At 36.2% G+C, this 12,911-nt stretch overlaps 1 pseudogene; it reads left to right on the top strand.

Moving 5' to 3' along the window:
* The first annotated feature begins 7,615 nt into the window (after positions 1–7,615).
* LOC100614173 (olfactory receptor 8B3-like) lies at positions 7,616–10,373 on the top strand (annotated as a pseudogene).
* The last annotated feature ends 2,538 nt before the right edge of the window (positions 10,374–12,911 follow it).

Here is a 12,911-nt window from a genome sequence, read left to right as displayed (position 1 = left end):
GAGTTTTGCATGTTGATTTTGTATCCTGAAACTTTACTGAATTCATTTATCAATTCTAAGAGTTTTTTGGTGGGGTCTAGGTTTTTCTATATGTAAGATTATGTAATCTGCAAAGAGGGACAATTAGACTTTCTCTTTTCCAATTTGGATGCCTTTTTTTTTCTCTTGGCTAATTGCTCTGGCTAGCTCTTCCTGTACTATATTGAATAGCAGCGCTGAAGGTGAGCATTCTTGTCTTGTTCTATTTCTTAGATGAAACACTTTCAGCTACTTCCCATTTAGTATGATGTTAACTGTGGTTTTTTAATATATGTCCTTTATTATGTTGAGGTGTGTTCCTATTATATCTAATTTGTTGAGAGTTTTTTTCATGAATAACTGTTGATTTTTATCAAATGCTTTTTCTGCATCTTGAAAAAATTAGGATTTTTGTCCTTCATTCTGTTGATGTATCACATTTGTGATTTGCATATGTTGAAGAAAATGTGCATTCCTGGGATAAACTCCACTTGATCATAATGTGTTATCTTTCTGATGGGTTGTCGGATTCAGTTTTCTAGTATTTTGTTGAGGACTTTTGCATCTGTGTTCATCACCAATGTTGGCCTGTGTGTGTGTGTGTGTGTGTGTGTGTGTGTATGTGTCCTTGTCTAATTTGGGTGTCAAGGTAATGCTGGATTCATAGAAAGAGTCAGGAAAAATTTCTTCCTGTTGAATTTTTTGGAAAAATTTGAGAACTGGTGTTAGCTCTTATTTATGTGTTTGGTAACATTCAGCAGTAAAGTTATCTGGTTCCGGGCTTTTCCTCATTGACAGACTTTTTATTACCTATTCAATCTCATTACTCATTATTGGTCTGTTCATGTTTTCTATTTCTTCTTGGTTCAATCTCTATAGCTTATATGGGTTCAAAAATCTATCCATTTCTTTTAGGCTTTCTAGTTTTTTTTGCATATAGTTGTTTATAATAGGCTCTAATCATCCTTTGAATTTATGTGGTATCAGTTGTAATATATTTTTTGTCATTTCTGATTTTATTTATTTGCGTCTTCTCTGTTTTTTTCCTTATGCTAGCTAATGGTGTGTCAATATTGTTTCTCCTTTTAAAATTTAACTTTTCATCTATTTAATCTTTCGTATTATTTTTCAATCTCCATTTTGTTTAGTTTTGCTCTGATCTATATTATTTCTTTTCTTCTAATAATTTTAGTTTTTCTCCCTTGGTTTTCTAGTTCCTTGAGATGCATACTTAGGTCATTAAAAAATTATTCTACTTTTTGATGTAGTACTGTTTTCATGGTATCTCATAGGTTTTGGTATAACTTGACTCAATTTCTATTTGTTTTAAGAAATCAAATTTTTTCATTGTCCAGTGGGTGTCTGGGAGCATGGTATTTAATTGTCATGCCTTGTATAGTTTCCAGAGTTCCTTTTGCTACTGATTTCAAGTTTTATTCCATTGTTGTCCGAAAATATAATTAATATGGTTTAGATTTTTAAATATTTGTTGAGATTTTTTTGTGTGTGTGGCCCAACACATGGTCTATTCTGGAGAAATTTTTTTGTGTTGGTGAGAAGAATGTATATTCTTCAGCTGTTGGATAAAATGTTCTATAAATGTCTGTTAGGTCTATTTGATCTATAGCTCAGTTTAAGTCTAATATTTCTCTGTTGATTGTCTCTCTAGATGATCTGTCCAATGCTGAAAGTGGGGTAGTGAAGTCCCCATCTAGTATTTTAGTGGGGTCTATCTCTTTAGGTCAAAATTTGCTTTATATATCTGGGTGCTCTGTGTTGAGTGCGTGTGTATTTATAATTGTTATATCCTCTGGCTGAATTTACTGCTTTATCATGCCTTCTTTGTCTCTTTTTATGTTTTTTGACTTAAAGTGTATTTTGTTGATATAAGTATAGCTACTCCTGCATGCTTATATTTTCCATTTGTGTGAAATATTTTTTCTATGTCTTCTCTTTCCTTCTATGTTTGACTTTGCAGGTGAAGTGAGTTTCTTGTAGGCAACATGTAGTTACTGTGGCAAGTTTTTAAATAAGACAACAATAAAGTTTGCCTCATGAATGGACTCTTCCTTTCATGAAATAGTTCTCTGTAGCATTCAATGCTATTTGATAACATTTTATACTTAGTAGAACTTCTGTCATAATTGGAGTTGGTCCTCCAATTCAGCCACTTCTTTATTAACTAAGTTTATATAATACTCTAAATCCTTTCTTGTCATTTCAACAATATTCACGGCATCTTCATCAGAAGTAGATTCATCTTAAAAAAGCATTTTTAAACTTCTTTGCTTATCCATAAGAAGCAACTCCTCATCTGTTAAAGTTTTATTATTAGATCCTAGCAATTAGTCACCTCTTCAGGCTCCACTTATGTAATTTTAGTTCTCTTGCTGTTTTTAACACATCTGTAGTTACTTCCTCCACTGAAATCATCCATGGAGGTTGGAATCAATTTCTCCCAAACTCCTGCTAATGCTGATTTTTCAACTTCCTTCCATGAATCACAAATGTTCTTAATGGTATCTAGAATGGTAAATTATTTCTGGAATGTTTTCCTTTGCCTAGATCCATCAGAGAAATTACTATCCTTGGCAGGTATAGCCTTATAAAATGTACTTAAATAATAAGACTTGAAAATCTAAATTACTACCCCACCCATTGGCTTTAGAATGGATGTTTTGTTAGCAGGCATGCAAACAACATTAATCTTTTTGTACATCTCCATCAGAGTTATTGGGTGACTAGGTTCATTGTCAATAAGCAATCATATTTTGAAACAAAGATATATTTTTTCTGAGCAGTAGGTCTCAACAATTGACTTAAAATATTCACTAAATCATTCTGTAAACAAATCTTCTGTCAGTCAGGCTTTGTTGTTCCATTTGTAGAGCATAGGCAGAATAGGTATAGCATAACTCTTAAGGCCCCTAGGATTTTCAGAATGATAAACAAGTGTTGGTTTCAACATAAAGTCACCAGCTGCATTAGCCCCTAACAATAAAGTCAGTCTGTCTGTTGAAGCTTTGAAGCCAGGCATTAACTTCTCCTCTCTAGCTGTGAAAGTCCTAGATAACATCTATCTTCTTCTTTTTTTATTTTTTTATTTTTTTTTGAGACAGAGTCTTACTCTGTCACCCAGGCTGGGATGCAATGATGCAATCTCAGCTCACTGCAACCTCTGCCTCCTAGGTTCCAGTGACTCTCATGCCTCAGCCACCCTAGTAGCTGGGACTACAGGCATGCACCACCACACTTAGCTAATTTTTGTATTTTTAGTAGAGACGGGGATTCACCATGTTGACCAGGCTGGTCTCAAACTCCCGACCCCAGGTGATCTGCTAACCTCGGCCTCCAAAAGTACTGGGATTATAAGCATGAACCACCAACCCCGGCCTCTTCTAATATAAAGCCGTTTTATCTACATTGAAATCTGTTGTTTAGTGTAGCTACCTTCATCAGTGATCTTAGCTAGATCTTCTGGATAACTTGCTGCAGCTTCTATGTCCATAACTGCTGCTTCACCTTGCATTTTAGGTTATGAAGGAGGTTTCTTTCCTTAAAGTTCATGAAGCAACCTCTGCAAGTTTTTAACTTTTCTTCAGCAGCTTCCTCATCTCTCTCAGCCTTTATAAAATTGAAGACAGTTAGGGCCTTGCTCTGGATTAAGTTTTTGCTTAAGGGAGTGTTGTGGCTGGTTTTATATTCTACCTAAATGACAGAAATTTTCTCCATATCAGCAATAAGTCTGTTTAATTTTCTTGTCATTCATGTGTTCACTGGAGTAGCAGTTTTAATTTCCTACAATATCTTTTCTTTTGCATTCAACTTGGCTAACAGGTGCAAGAGGCCTACCTTTCAGCCTATCTCAGCTTTTGATATGCCTTCTTTACTAAGCTTAATTGTTTGTGGCTTTTGATTTAAAGTGAAAGATATGACTCTTCCTTTCACTTAAAAACTTAGAGCTCATGGTCAGGCTTATTAATTGGCCTAATTTCAATGTTGCTGTGTCTCAGACAACAGGGAGGCCTGAGGAGAGGGAGAAAAATGGGGCACTGCTGGCCAGTGGAGCAGTCAGAACACACACAACACTTATCAGTTAAGTTTTCCATCTTATATGGGTGTGGTTTGTGGTGCCCTGAAACAATTACAATAGTAACATCAAAGATTACTGATCACAGATCACCATAATAAATATAGTAATAATGCAAAATTTGAAATATTGCAAAAATTACCAAAATGTGATACAGAGACATAAACTGAGCATGTGCTGTTGAAAAAATGATGCTGATAGACTTGCTGGATGGAGGGTTGCCACAAACCTTCAATTTGTAAAAAACGCAGTAGCTGGAAAGCAAAATAAAGTGAAGCACAATACAATGAGATATACTTGTGTATAGAGTCATTTATGGTATAAGGACAATTTGGTCAAAGAGATGACCACATATACATAATATTACAATGGAACTGGAAAATTTCTATCACCTAGTGACATTGTATCCATTGAAAGTCGTAGCTCAATGCATTACTCACAAGTTTGTAATGATGCAGATGTAAACAAGCTTACTGTGCTGCCAGTATAATGCATAAAATTTTAAGCGATTATGTTACTGTTTTACGTATTTACTATACTGTTCTGTTTATCATTATTGTAGAGGGCACTCCTTCTAATTATAAAAGATGACGTTAACTGTAAAATAGCCACCAGTAGGATTTTTTTAAGGAGGTATTCTAGAATAAGGCACTGTTATCATAGGAGATGACAGCTCCATGTGTGTTATTGCCTCTAAAGACCTTCTAGTGGGGACAAGATGATGAGGTGGAAGGCAGTGATATTGGTGACCCTGACTCTGTGTAAGCCTAGGCTAATGTAGGTGTGCTTCTGTCTTAGATTTTAACAAAAAAGTTTGAAAAATGTAAAGATAATAAAAAATTTTAAAGTAAAAAAGCTGATAGAATAAGGATATGAAAGAAAAAATATTTTTGTTCAGTTGCACACTGTCTTTGTGTTATAAGCTAAGTGTTATTTTAAGACAATTAAAAGTTAAAAAATTTAATAAGCTTATAAAATAAAAAAGTTATAGTAAACTATGGTTAATTTATTATTGAAGAAAGAAAAAGTTTCTATAAATTTAGTGTGGACCAAGTGAACAGTGTTGATAAAGTCTACAGTAGTGTACAGTAGTGTCCTAGGTCTTCACATTCACTCGCCCCTCACTCACTGACTCACTTAGACAATTTACATTTCTGCAAACTTTATTCATGGTAGATGCCCTATACAGGTATACCATTTTTAATTTTTTATATCATTTATTTTTACTTTACTTCTTCTATGTTTAGATACATAAATACTTGCCATTGTGTTACAGTTGCCTGCAGTATTCAGTATAGTAACAAGATGTGCAGATTTGTACCCTAGGAGCAATAGGTGATGCCATATAGCCTAGGTTGTAGTAGGCTATTTCATCTAGGCTTGTGTAAGTACACTCTATGATGTTTGCATGACAAGATTGCCTAACGATGCATTTCTCAGAGCATATCCCATCATTATATGATACATGACTGAATATATATATGTGTGTGTATACATAAGTAATTATATTTCATATATATTACAGATAATATGTATGTATGTGTGTGCATGTGTGTGTGCATATATGTAATATATATATATGTAGTTTTAGCAGATGAACATCTTGGGGTGATTCCTGCTTCTTTTTCAGTAAACATTAAACAGAGAAACAGTAATTTATTATGATGAGAAGGAAAGTTTGCATAGGTTTAAACTTAAATTTTAAGTATAACCTTTGGTCACCTGCCTGGTATTCTTTGTTCACTATACCTTTTAGTTATTTATCTTTTTTTTCCTTTTTTTAAAAATTGCTATGGTCTCTAAAATGTAACTATTTCTGACATTTTATTTCTTATATTTGCTAGGAAGACTTAGTTTGCACAATACTTAATATGTTCAAAATACTTTGACCAATCATAACAGTTCTTTCATGGCTTCTCATGAACTCTAACCCTTACTCAATTTCTGCTTCAATTTTAAACAAGGTTGAACCATCATTTTAAAACATATTTTTATTACATAGTTTCGATTGCCCAGTGGGTAACGGGGAGCCACTGGAAATTTTTCAGCTAGAGAGAGAGAGAGATCTGTGCCTTCAGAGTTTACTCCAGGAGCAATGTAGATGGCTGAATAGAGTAAGTACATGAGAATAGATTAGAATTATTCTCTAGTCTATGATCTTTTGTTAGGAGCCACTGGAATTCAGTAGCACAGTTCAGTTAGAAACTAAAATGTGCCTGAAATTAATTGTGTAGTAGCTGAGGGAAAAGACTGGAGGTTGCTGGGGTTGTAAAGTCTGTTGTTTAGCATGTGAAAGATGTAGAAAATACTCTGAACAGTTTTGGCCAGAGAACAATGTAATTCCAACAAATATTTACTTAGTACACACTATGTACTATGCCATACTTAGCACCTGGAATGAAGTATTAAATATTAAAGAAGACAGAAATGATATTTATCCTTACAGAACTTATAGTATATAGGTGGAACACAGAAATTAGAAGGAGCAAAAATGTCTCCATCTGTAATCCCAGCACTTTGGGAGGTCTAGGTGGGCGGATCCTTGGAGCCCAGGAGTTCGAGGCCAGCCTAGTCAACATGGTGAAACCCTGTCTCTACAAGAAAACACAAACAAACAAAAAAAAAAACAAAAATTATCCAGGTGTGGTGGCGTGCACTTGTAGCTCCAGCTACTCGGGAGGCTCACGTGGATTGCTTGAGCCCAGGAAGTTGAGGCTGTAGTGAGCTGTGCTCCTGTCACTGCACTCTAGCCTGGGAGAAGAGCAATGTGTTGACACACACACACACACACACACACACACACACACACACAAAGGTCTGATGAGTTTTATGATAAAGGATGTACCAGAAGCTATGAGAACAGAAATAGCAACAGCTGATATTTATTGCTTATTTACCACTGTTCTAACCATTTTACTTACATTTTTTTCATTTAATCATCATAAAAACCCATGAATAATGCTATTTTTTAACATTCTTATTTTACAAATGTGAACCAAAGGCACAGGGAGACTAAGTAAGTTGCTTGAGTTAGTAAGCCTGGGAATGGGATTCCCACACATTTCCTATAACTGCATAGCCCAAACTCTGAACTACTATGGTGAGAATATATTGATGACCTCATTAACGAAATGTTACATTTAGGACTCAGTGGGACACTCATGTAGAAATTTCTACAAGGTGTTTAGATGTAAAAACTTTAAAAGGGAATTAAGACATTAATTTTTTTTCAAAGATATACCATGAGAGCCAATTGAAGTGAGTTACTGCCATCTTTGTGCTGTAGTTTGAATGTAGGTCTCCCCTAAATTCATATATTAAATATCCCACCCCCAAGGCAACAGAATTAGGAGGGGAGATCTTTTGTAAATGATCATGGAGACAGAACCCTCTTGAATAAAATTAGCATCCTTATAAAAGAGGTCCAGAGTCAGCCTTTGCCCTTTCTGCCATGTGTGTTTAGAGTAGGAAGGCAGCCGTCTACCTGGAAGCAGGGCCTCACCAGAGATGGCCTTGATCTTGACCTTCAGCCTCCAGAATTGTGAGAAATACATTTCTGTTTTTCCCAAGCCAACAAGTCTATGATATTTTGTCACAGTGGCCTGATCAGACTAAGCCACCTAGAAAAATTTCTGATACAGAAATAAGGAAGGCTGAGTGTGGCGACTCAGGCCTATAATCCCAGCACTTTGGGAGGCCCTGGTGGGAGTATTGCTTGAGGCCAGGAGTTCAAGACCAGCCTGAACAACATAGGGAGATCTCCTCCATCTCTACAAAAAATAAACAAAATTAGCCGGGCATAGTGGCATGTCCCTGGAGTCTCAACTACTTGAGAGGCTAAGGTGGGAGGTAATCACTGGTGCCTGGGAGGTTGATGGTGCAGTGAGCTGTGATGGTGTCACTGCACTCCAGTCTTGGTGATACAGTGACACCGCTGTCTCAAAAAAAAAAAAAAAGAAAGAAAGAAAAAAAAAGAGAAAGAAATAAAGAAGCCTGCAGGCAGATCCTGTGAAAAATTCCCATTCAGGATGAAGAAAAAAAGAAAGAACTAATGAAACAGAATTCCTATCAGATGTGAAGATTATGGGGAGATGGGAGTTTATTTCCACTCTGCCTTAGGGGATGTACAGTCCCTCGGGAGAAGGAAAACTTGAGTAAAATATTGAGTCTCTAAGGAACAAAAGAGAAATCATAGTCCAGGGGATAAATACAAAGCCCTCAACTTGCTTAAACCTGAACCATATTCCCTAGGGAAGTGGCTGAGGAAGCTTCAACACTAAATTATATAATATATCAAGGTACATTATATCATTACATTGATATTAAATCTATTATGTCCTACCAAGTGACGGAAAGAATAATAAAGACTTTTTTTTTTGTCTGCTGCTAGAGAGGAATCATATTTATACTAAAAATAATAATAATAAAAATAATAGGACACAATGAAATTTAAGTCTGATCTGTATCTTAGAATTAAAGAAACTAAAGCCTCAGAGCTTGAAATTGCCCTTCCAGGACCACAGTGGCAAATAAGAATAAGGAAACACTAAGGTTTTCTGGCCTAAGGAGAGTGTTTCTGAATTCCATGTACATTCATGTCCTCTTTGTTTTGAGATGGAAGTTCAGGGCTCAAAGATATGGCATTTACATTCCCATTCAATGCTGTCCTGATAATCAGGTGAAACCAGTGGAAAAATCTGTTCAAAAGGAGCAGATAATGTTCAGAGACACCAGTGAACCCAGTGGTTGCAGTGTCTAATCAGTAAGTTCCCTCTCCGTGGACAGAACTCTCTTTGTTCTAGGTGTAGGACTTTGATTCTGTGATACGGGGCAGTAACATAACCTTGCCTAGACTTTGCTTCCTTATTTTTGGATTAGAAACAATGTTCTTCGTTTCTATGCACCACCTAAGTCAAATCTACATTAGAGGCCAGAACCAGGTTGCCACGGCCTCTGCCTTTAACCTTATTGGTGATGAGAGGACTCAAGTGAATGAAGAAATGAAGAAATGAGGGATAAATCATTCTGTCCTGGTCCACCCTTCTCCCGTATCCCTTTGTCTTTCCAGCAGTCATGCTTGCATGTGGTAGCACTGGCCTTCATGCTATTAGGCTAAAGTGGTGCTGGTCTCTGCTGTATTTGACTTCCTACAACTTGAAAAAGGGGAAGTCAGTGTCACTCAGTATTATGATAGCAGTAAAGGCAGATTATGTGGGTCCATATTAGGCTAGTCTCAGATAATCCCAGCATATACTCTACTCTTACGGGAGGAGAAATTGTGGGAAGAGCTGTGTTGCTCTTGAATGGAAGCTTTTTTTCCTGTGTCCACAGATACCCTCAGAGAAGAATGGCTCCTGTAAATGGCTTTTTCATGACTAAAATCATTTTGCTGAAGTTAACAGATCAGCCAGATCTCCAACTCCCTCTTTTCTTCCTGTTTCTAGTGTATGGTCACTGCGTTGGGAAATTTGGCTCGGTAACTCTCGTTGTGCTCAATTCACACCTTCATACCCCCATGTACTTTTTCCTCTTTAACTTGTCCTTCATAGATCTCTGTTATTCTTCTGTGTTTCCACCCCAAATGCTGATGAACTTCATAACACAGAAGGATATTATCTCCCACATGGGGTGCATGTCCCAGCTTTTCTTTTTTCTTCTTCTTTTTTTTTTTTTTTGGTATTTCTGAATGCTATGTGCTCACCTCAATGGCCTATGATCATCATGTCACCATGATCACCATGTAGCCATCTGTAACCCACTTTTGTATAATATTGCCATGTCCCCCAAAGTGTACTCTCACCTTATGCTTGGTTTATACTTGCTGGCCTTTTCTAGTGCCATAGCCCACAGTGGATGCATGCTGAGACTGACCTTCTGTGATGCAAACACCATCCATCCCTATTTGTGTGACATCCTCCCTCTGCTCCAGCTCTCTTGCACCGGCACCTACATCAATGAGCTGGTGGTTTCCATTGCAGCAGTCATTATTTTCCACTGTCACCATATTTATCTCTTGTGGTTGCAGCTTCTACATCATCCTCCACATCAACTCCAAGAAGGGCAGGTCCAAAGCCTTGAACACCTTCAGTTCCAACCTAATTGCTGTTTCTCTTAGTTTGGATCGTGTGCATTTATGTGTCTCAAACCATCTTCTGCTGGGTCCATGGATGAGGGAAAGATTTCTTCTGTCTTTTACACCAATACAGCTCCCTTGATGAACCCCTTAATCTACAGTTTGATGAATAAAATGTTCAACTTTCTCTGAGAAAAAAACCCTAGTAGGAAAAAATTTTGACTAGAAATAGTATCTTTCTGTGCATGTATTTTTAGGACAGGGAGCTTCTGTTGTTATTTATGATATTTTGGTAGTACTCTTCCTATTCTAATTTTTTCTTATTATAGTGAAGAAAATTTGAGTCTTCTCTCAATAATTTATTTTCCCTTTTCAAAGATCATGTTTTCCTCCTTTCCTCATCATTTGTATAATTCTTTTCTCCTCACATTTTTTCTTTTATAGTAGTAGCATTAGGGAAGAAATTTATATTTTTATAATGTCATTTTTAACATTACTTTTTCCTCTAGGAAAAGATAAATGGTCTGCAAATGATCAAGCAAATTAACACTTTCTGCATCACTGTGTTTTCAGAGGGGTGGAAATTATTATTCACCATTTGCCACTGGAGGTGGAATCAGACAGTCTGTTTCTGCTACCATCTCTCCATCATCTTCTGGGCAAACATATGTCTCCTTTAAAAGCCAGAAATGAAAACCCTAGAAGAAAACCTAGGCAATACCATTCAGGACATAGGCATGGGCAAGGACTTCATGTCTGAAACACCAAAAGCAATGGCAACAAAAGCCAAAATTGACAAATGGGATCTAATTAAACTAAAGAGCTTCTGCACAGCGAAATAAACTACCATCAGAGTGAACAGGCAACCTACAAAATGGGAGAAAATTTTCGCAACCTACTCATCTGACAAAGGGCTAATATCCAGAATCTACAATGAACTCAAACAAATTTACAAGAAAAAAACAAACAACCCTATCAAAAAGTGGGCAAAGGATATGAACAGACACTTCTCAAAAGAAGACATTTATGCAGCCAAAAAACACATGAAAAAATGCTCACCATCACTGGCCATCAGAGAAATGCAAATCAAAACCACAATGAGATACCATCTCACACCAGTTAGAATGGCGATCATTAAAAAGTCAGGAAACAGCAGGTGCTGGAGAGGATGTGGAGAAATAGGAACACTTTTACACTGTTGGTGGGACTGTAAACTAGTTCAACCATTGCGGAAGTCAGTGTGGCGATTCCTCAGGGATCTAGAACTAGAAATACCATTTGACCCAGCCATCCCATTACTGGGTATATACCCAAAGACTATAAATCATGCTGCTATAAAGACACGTGCACACGTATGTTTATTGCGGCACTATTCACAATAGCAAAGACTTGGAACCAACCCAAATGTCCAACAACGATAGAATGGATTAAGAAAATGTGGCACATATACACCATGGAATACTATGCAGCCATAAAAAATGATGAGTTCATGTCCTTTGTAGGGACATGGATGAAACTGGAAACCATCATTCTCAGCAAACTATCACAAGGACAAAAAATCAAACACCGCATGTTCTCACTCATAGGTGGGAATTGAACAATGCGAACACATGGACACAGGAAGGGGAACATCACACTCTGGGGACTGTTGTGGGGTCGGGGGAGGGGGTAGGGATAGCATTAGGAGATATACCTAATGTTAAATGACGAGTTAATGGGTGCAGCACACCAACATGGCACATGTATACATATGTAACAAACCTGCACATTGTGCACATGTACCCTAAAACTTAAAGTGTAACAATAATAAAATAAAATAAAATAAAAAATTTTAAAAAAAGCCAGAGATGAAAAGTTTCTTAAGGACTAGTAAGTATAACCTACTTTGCAGCTTTAAACAGCATAGATTAAGCTTTTTTTTGGTCAAATAGTTTTCTCATTTATTTTTACACACAAACCAGCACATAAAAGAAGGACATTTATTTATTACATGGATGGGAAAGTGAAGCTCTTCATGGTAATGATTTACTTTGTCACACAACTTCTTAATGAAAAAGTCTAGACTAAACATTTTGCCTTCTGATTTCAAGTCCACTGCTCTTCTTAGTACATTTTGTTTCCGTTTTACTATTTTTATTTCAGTTAATATGGAATATAAGAAAACATTTCTAGTTTGGAAATTGACTGTGCTTTGTTCCAGAATGATACATAAATTTCTAACAGAATGGGTATCGCTTCTTTTATGCTTGTTTAGGAAAACAGTTTGATGGTTCTTATTGTTGGGAAAGAGGACATCTTTTAAGCTAGTATAAAGTTAATGGGTGCAGCACACCAACATGGCACATGTATACATATGTAACAAACCTGCATATTGGGCACATATATCCTAAAACTTAAAGTATAATAAAAAAAAAGAAATCTTAAATTGAGTCCATAAAGTAAAATATGGCACACTTTTAATAATCAATATAAGAATTATCCAATGTATGGCATATCTCAAATTGGATGAATTCTTTATCTGCAAATATGTTTCTTGGTATTTGTGGCTTCTTCATCTATGAAACTAAATTAATTACTGATTAATTAATTGTTTTTACTGTTAGCCTCAAAATACATTTAAATGTTAAACAAATACTCTTTCTTAAAGAATATATGCTAAAGATAATTTTAAAAAAGTCAAACAGGAGGTGAGTTTTTCAGAAAATAAAAAAATGACTTTGAAATGTTATC

Source organism: Pan troglodytes, chromosome 9 (assembly GCF_028858775.2).
Source record: "Pan troglodytes isolate AG18354 chromosome 9, NHGRI_mPanTro3-v2.0_pri, whole genome shotgun sequence".
In the NCBI taxonomy this organism is placed as follows: Eukaryota; Metazoa; Chordata; class Mammalia; order Primates; family Hominidae; genus Pan; species Pan troglodytes.
Note: the sequence above shows the minus strand (reverse complement) of the source record. Positions and strands in the feature narration are given on the sequence as shown.